Source organism: Mandrillus leucophaeus, unplaced genomic scaffold (assembly GCF_000951045.1).
Source record: "Mandrillus leucophaeus isolate KB7577 unplaced genomic scaffold, Mleu.le_1.0 Scaffold143, whole genome shotgun sequence".
NCBI classification, from domain to species: domain Eukaryota; kingdom Metazoa; phylum Chordata; class Mammalia; order Primates; family Cercopithecidae; genus Mandrillus; species Mandrillus leucophaeus.
In genome coordinates this window covers 4,960,051-4,968,246 of record NW_012101399.1, presented here as the reverse complement: position 1 = coordinate 4,968,246, position 8,196 = coordinate 4,960,051, and positions in this window count along the sequence as shown.

Genomic DNA, 8,196 nt, shown 5'->3' with positions numbered 1-8,196 from the left:
GGCTGGGCAATAGAGGGAGACTCCGTCTCAAAAAAAAAAAAGGAAACTGTGACTCTTCGCTTATAAATGTTGACACTGACAGGTCAATTCGTGTCTGAGTATTTGTTCAATCTTTGGAAGTCAAACTTGGAATTTCTACAATGTATTATGTTAAACACGTGTCACCATTTTGAACATAACATATTGCATAAAACTGTTTATAAGACCTGTATGCATTGCTAAACATTTATTTGCTTAAAATCAAAGATCTAGGAGTTTTAAGAACTGCAAAAAAATCAGAGAATATGAATGAAATACTGCCAGGAAAGAGAGAAAAATAAAAGATAATTACAACTGAGAAGACTAGGCCCAGCGTGGTGGCTCACGCCTGTAATCCCAGCTACTCGGGAGGCTGAGGCAGGAGAATGCCATGAACCCAGGAGGCGGAGCTTGCAGTGAGCCAAGATCGCGCCACTGCACTCCAGCCAGGGTGACAGAGCAAGACTCTGTCTCAAAAAAAAAAAAAAAAAGAAAGTGAGAAGACTGAAAAAAAAGCATCAGATGCAAATAACCTACAAGCCATAGTCAACACATTTGCACATGATGAAGACAGTATAACATAATTTATAACACATTTTGACATATATTTGTACTTCAATTAACTTCGTTCTAAGACCATACAATCTCTTCCTTCCTCTTTACGCAAATACACGTTTCACTCTTAAAAGAGGGCAATCTTACAGTCAATTTAATGACCATTAACACATCACAATAATAGACTTCTGAAAAAGTCTGCTTATATCTTCCTAAACCTGTATTTCCAAATGAATGGTGTAAGTTGTTCTCCCAATAAGTCAATCACTGGGCTCATTAAGATATGTATTTGAGAAGAATGAGCTTGTTAACAAACGTATAGGTAAAAGATTTAGGTAAGGATTAGGATCTGCTGAAGTGACTGATGTTAGCCTGCCTCATCTAATTCTCAATACTACTAATATAGCTCTATTTCTTGATTTAGCAACCAAAACAATGACCCACTGTGAAAGATCAGTGCTTCATCTCACTCGCTGCTTTCTCCCTAATCATTCTCTCAGGTTTTGTTGGTTACTGTATAACTGTTTATTAGTTACCTTTCATTATTTCAAATAATAAGCTTAAATTCTCTTTACTTTTTCACTAATTTTAGGAAGTATCTCAACTTCCTCTCTATAAAGTGAGAACGTATGAATGCTCCACTATCCTTCACTTCTTCTCACCTGTAGCTCCCAGGTTTTGTTAACTATATCATGATTTTTCAATTACTAGTATTTATAACATTTACAGTATACTCTATCTTTGTTTTATGAAGTCTTGGGTTTTTTTTTTTTCTTTTTTGGTTTTTTAATATAAAATCCTGTGGATTGTTTGTTTTAGAGACAATATCTCCCTTTGTTGCCCAGGATAGGGTGCAAGTGGTGCAATCATAGCTCACTATAGCCTCAAATTCCTGAGCTCAAGTGATCTTTCTGAGTAGTTGGGACTACAGATGCATGTCACCACACACAGCATATTTGTTTATTTTTTATTTCTTTAGAGACAGAATCTCCTGTGTTTCCCAGACTGGTCATGAACCCCTGGCCTCAAGCAATCCTCCCACCTCAGCCTTCCATGTAGTTGGGATTGCAGTAGGCATAAGCCACCATACCTGGCAAAGTCTAGTTTATATAAAGGCTTTTAAAATAAAGCCTTGTTTTTAAATACAGTCTTGGTTTTTAAAATAAAGTCTTGGTTTTTTAATAAAGTTTTGTTTTATAGAGTCTTGTCCTTATTTTATTAAGTCTTCTAAGCTTTGTTTACTGGTTGATTCTAAAAGTTAGAAATGAATAGCATATAGAACATTATTATGATGTTGATATTATTCAGTGCAAAATCAAGTATTACGATTAAACCTCAGAAGAAAGAAATGTAATCCTATGTAAGGAAAACTTTGCCACTCAAAGGAAATGATTTAAGAATCAAAGTATCCAGGCACAGTGGCTCACACCTGCAGTCCCAGCACTTTGGGAGGTTGAGTTGGGTGGATCACTTGAGACCAAGAGTTTAAGACCAGCCTGGCCAGCATGGTGAAACTCCATCTCTACTAAAAATACAAAAAAATTAGCCAGACGTGGTGGTGCATGCCTGTAATCCCAGCTACTTGGGAGACTGAGGGAGGAGAATCTCTTGAACTGACAATCTGGAGGCTGCAGTGAGCTGAGATCATGCCACTGCACTCCAGCCTGAGCCAGAGTAAGACCTTGTCTCCAAAAAAAAAAAAAAAAAAATCAAAGTGAACTTAATTTTCTTTTCTTTTACTCCAGTAATTCCTCAGCATCATGCCATATGAAACAGTTTGCTCTGTGGAACATGACTGTCTTGTACAAGTTTTTGTGTTTTTCCTGAAGTTTCTTGTTGCTTTTTTTCCACATTACACAAGAAACATATAAACTCTTCATCATTGCATTAAGGTAGTCCAGCTTCCTTCTCCTTCTATGTCCCCCACCCCTAGTTCAGCTCCTCTGTTTATCTGCTCTCTCTCACTTGACTTCTCAATAGAAAGGTATTTGACATCCTAGATTAATCTTTATGATCTCTTACTTTTTTTCTCTCATAGTTACTTTGTCTGTTTGCTCTACTTTTAAGCCCAGACTTTTATTAAATGGAGGGAGGGAGGGGCAATCATATTTTTAATTTCCTCTTGTTCTCTTTTTGCATAAAACCATGTACTTTCCTTATAGACACCATTCTTTCATCAATCTCTGAGGACATTAACTAGCGTTTTTAAAATTTTTTCTTCCCTAAATAACCTGTTTTCATTGGTCTATGACTTTCTTTTTTCATCTTAGTCCTATCTGATGCTGTTGATTTTCCCCAGATATCTGGCCATCATTGGTTATCTGCACATACTCATGAGAGAAAGACTAGATTGATGAATTCAAGTAGCTCGTGTGCATTTCCTCTGTTGTTAAGTGGGGTTTTTCTAAACAGATACCACACTGACTAGAAGGATTTCTGTGCTAGTGGGCAAGTCGTGTCACTGGGTAGACTTCTTTAAGATACGTGGGCAGAGAGCACAAAGGTAAATCAGGGTTCCACTCCCAATATCAGGAGGACAGGAGGGTGTGCTCTGGGCGGGCGTTGTGGTGGGGCATACCTTCACCAGGAGTACCACCCCCATCCTAATTGTTAACTTTCTTCAGCCATTCACTTGCAAATGTCACCATATCAGTTTCACTGCAAATGTGTTCTGCATGGGTGAACAGGAGCAGCTGTTTTGTATAGATCCTTCTACCAGCTTCCCTCACTGGTTCTCCTTATCTGTCAATCTAAACTACTCCGGAAACGATGGCTTGTACCAGTGTTACAGCCTTTTGTACTAGGACTTATGTATCAGTACTCACTCATCTATTAATGCTTTTTCTTTTTTTTTTTTTGAGACAGAGTCTCGCTCTGTCACCCAGGCTGGAGTGCAGTGGCGCGATCTCAGCTTACTGCAACCTCTGACTCCCGGGTTCAAGAGATTCTCCTGCCTCAGCCTCCTGAGCAGCTGGGACTACAGGTACACGCCACCACACCTGGCTAATTTTTGTATTGTTTAGTAGAGACAGGGTTTCACCATATTGACGAGGCTAGTCTAGAGCTCCTGACCTCGTGATCCGCACCCTCTAGGCCTCCCAAAGTGCTGGGATTACAGTCGTGAGCCACCGTGGCCCTATTAATACTTTTTCATGCCAGAAATTTGTCTTTGATCTGGTGATGATTCCACCCTAGGAATCCTCATTTGCCATAAACAAATAGGCCCCTTAGGATATTAAGGATTTTCTGGCACTTCTCATTAGAAAAAGCTCATGCCAGGGTTGTGGGATATGGAGGAGAGAAAGCCTTTGGACACAGACAGAAATCGTTTTAGATTCTGTTCTGCTACTTACTAGTTGCACAAGCACATGACATTTATTCTAAGAATGTTTCCTCATCTATAAAGCACACATAATATATTTTTCACCGAGTTATGGTGAGGACTAAATGAATAAAGTGTTGACAAATAATAGATGTTCAAATGTTAATTCCTTTCCACTGGAGTGTCTTTACTTAAATACCTTGGATTTAATAGGTAAGAAGATATGTATCTATTTGGTTAATACATAGTATTAAATAAAATATTAAATCTATCATTGGACATTCTTTTAATTATCTTCACATTAAGCTCAAATATTACTTTAGATAGGACTTAATATGTGACCATGTCCTGCTTATTTGAGATCATTTATTATAAGGTCTTTAAAACATAATTCTTCAAAACATGGATTTCTTTTGAAGTATTTTAGTTACCATAAAATATATCTATTCTCTTATATCTTCAATCTATTTAATTAGATTAACTTCTGTATTATCATCATTGCAATTGTATACATTAGTTTAGGACAACCACCAAGTCGATTTTGAACATATTTACTTCAGAAACTTTGCAGTGCACTTTTCTCCCAGTAAAATGCAATAAGGAAAATGTTCAAATAGAAAAATATATACTAACCTACATAGAGGCCAGGGTAAAGAACACGAAAAAAAAAAAGCACTTACTTGTATTGTACTTTGATCTCCCATTTGTCCATTCTTTAGATAAAATACTTGCTCCCTTTTGGAGTTGAAAACAAGTCTCCTTATAAGGAAGAAAAAGTCATTTAACTTTTAAAGTGTGACTAAGTGTACCCAGTTCAGACTTGATTGTGTATGTGTTGCCACAAGGTTCTTCTAACTTTTCAACTCTATTCTTGAATTGCTGTCCTATAAAATAAAAATTTCCCGATAGCAAAGATTTTTCTGGAAGGCGGATCAAGAGGAAGACGACATTATAAAAAGAAGGAGAAATACTTAACTGACATTACAGAGTTTGAAGTATCATTTGACAGAGGAAAGTAAAACTCAGCGATCTTTTTCCTTGGCTGAAAAGAATCATGGACTAAATTTATTTTTAATCACAATAAATATTAATATTAGACTAGATAAATTGTGTGTCTATTTTCCTTTGTTCTATGAAAGTTTTAAATTTCTGTATCAACAATCTTAATGCAAACATGACTTTTATTTTAACCTTCCTTAGAATGTGGGAAAAAAATACATAATAGCAGAGATAGAATCTTGTTGAGGAAACCAAATTATGATATAAAAAGATTTGTTTTCAAAACTTCAGTAAAAACGAACTATAAGAACAAACCCTAAACTGTTCACAGTGGATACTTCTGAGGATTCAGGGAGTGGAATGGGAGAAGTGGATTTTCATTCTTTAAAATTTGGTGCTTCTTTTCTTTTTCAAAACAGGAGTGCACCATCTTTATGATTCTGGCAACTTGAAAGCTTTTTCTTTTTTTTTAAACGTCATTATCCTACAGCCCAATAGTGCAAACACATGGAATAAAGGAACTATGTGGTAGAATTCATACTTACATCAGTATGGCAAGTAATAAATACATAGATCACTTGGCCTAAAGGAACCTCCAATAAAGGATGCTTAATAGCTTAATATTCTTTACCACAAATGTCTGCCCAGTTCTTTCTTGTTCTCCTTACTTTGCAATTCTTGTCCATTCATTCTGCTCTCTTCCCACACTTAGTAGTGAGAGGTGACAATGTGCTAGCAGCCCTCACTCTCAGCACCTCCTCAGCCTCGGCATCCACTCTGGCGGCGCTTGAGGAGCCCTTCAGCCCGCCACGGCACCGTAGGAGTCCCTCTCTGGGCTGGCTGAGGCTGGAAACTCCTCCCTCTGCTTCCCAGGAGGTGTGGAGGGAGAGGTGCCGGCGGGAACCGGGGCTGTGCTCGTGGGCCATTGTGAGTTCCGCCGGGCGCGGGCGTGGGCTCCGCGGGCCCCTCACACGGAGTGGCCAGCTAGGGCCGCCGGCCCAGGGCAGTGAGGGGCTTAGCACCCAGGCCAGTAGCTGCAGAGGTTGCGCCGGATCCCCTAGCAGTGCCGGCCCGCCAGTGCCACACTCAAATTCTAGCCGGGCCTTAGCTGCCTCCCCGCAGGGCAGGGCTCTGGACGTGCAGCCCGCCATGTCTGAGCTTCCCCCGCTGCGGTGGGCTCCCGCGGCCTGAGTCTCCCCAGAGGGCACGGCCCCCTGCTCCGTGGCGCCCACTCCCATGGACAGCCCAAGGGCTGAGGAGTGCAGGCGCGGCTCGGGACTGGCAGGCAACTCCGCCTGTAGCCCTGGTGCAAGATCCACTGGGTGAAGCTAGCTGGGCTCCTGAACTGGATGGGGACTTGGAGAACTTTTATATCTAGCTGGAGGATTGTATGTGCACCAATCAGCACTCTGTATCTAGCTAACCTAGTGGGGACTTAGAGAACTTTTCTCTCTAGCACTCTGTGTCTAGCTCAAGGATTGTAAATGCAGCAATCAGCACTCTGTGTCTAGCTCAGGGTTTGTGAATACACCAATTGATACTCTGTATCTAGCTAACCTAGTGTAGGCTTGGAGGACTAGCACTCTGTGATTCTGTGTCTAGCTCAAGGATTGTAAATGCACCAATCAGCACTCTGTGTCTAGTTCAGGGTTTGTAAATACACCAATCAGCACTCAGTGTCTAGCTCAAGGTTTGTAAATACACCAATTGGTACTCTGTATCTAGCTAACCTAGTGGGGACTTGGAGAACTTTTATGTCTACCTAGAGGATTGTATATGGACCAATCAGCTCTCTGTAAAATGAACCAATCAGCAGGATGTGGGTGGGGTCAGAAAAGGGAATAAAAGCAGGCTGCTCCAGACAGCGGCAACCTGCTTGGGTCTTCTTCCACACTGTGGAAGCTTTGTTCTTTTGCTCTTTGCAGTAAATGCTGCTGCTCACTTTTTGGGTCCACGCTGTCTTTATGAGCTGTAACACTCACTGTGAAGATCTGCAGCTTCACTCCTGAAGTCAGTGAGACCATGGACCCACCGGGAAGAACGAATAACTCCAGACACGCTGCCTTTAAGAACGGTAACACTCACCACGAAGGTCTGCAGCTTCACTCCTGACAGCGAGACCACGAACTCACCAGAAGGAAGAACCTCCAGACACATCTGAACGTCTGAAGGAACAAACTCTGGACACACCATCTCTAAGAACTGTAACACTCACCGCGAGGGTCTGCAGCTTCATTCTTGAAGTTAGTGAGGCCAAGAGCCCACCAATTCCGGACACAGTAGCTTTAATTAAATTATATTTCCTTGCTCACAAACAATCCCCTGAGAGAAAAGCTTTTAAAATGGCGTGTATTTTGTTTGGCTAGCAAAGTATTTTTAGCACTTCGAAATAAGTTGCCAATATTAAAGAACTTGGAGATCCCAGGCCGGAGGCAGTGGCTCACGCTAGTAATCCCAGCACTTTGGGAGGCCAAGCCGGTCAGATCACGTGACATCAGGAGTTGGAGACCAGCCAGGCCAACATGGTGAAACCCCATCTCTACTAAAAATACAAAAATTAGATGGGTGTGATGGCAGGGGCGTGTAGCCCCAGCTACTCGGGAATCTGAGGCACAAGAATTGTTTGAACCCAGGAGGTGGAGGTTGCAGTGAGCCCAGATCATGCCACTGCACTCCATCCTGGGTGACAGAGTGAGACTGTCTCAAAAACAAAAAACAAACAAAAAAGAATTTGGAGATTCCAGAATCCCCAGCTCCTCTTTGAAGATCAAAAGATCTGACAACACAGGACCCACATTCCAGCATGGCAATGGGGAGTGCTTACAGCTGACCCCTTACCCTGGGTGCACCCTATTACCACTCCAATAGGACTGCCAAGGCCATTGCCATTTAGCATGCCTCTTGCACTTTGTCTTACAGGAAACAGGAAAGAAATTTCTTATTTATACTCTTATTTTCTTAAAGGGTAGGGAAAAATGAAAAAAAAAAAACAAGCAAGCCAGATGTTTCCAAAAAAGGGGGATATTTCTTTATAGAAATGAAGATGATTTACCTATGTTTAATATGCAAACAAAGGGTGTGTATGCTGAAAGAACCAACTTAATCACCGTAAGAAGCCTGCATGCAACAGAGAAAAGCAGGAAAAAAATGTAATGAATTTGTTTTTAAGTGGGAACAAAATTAAACCCTTTTGTAAAATGCAATTACATAAAAAATAAATATTTTCCTATTTCTAAATCTACTTCATTCATTTCAATGACCTAATTGGCTCTGCAGTTATTTGAGTTTGACCCCATATTTAG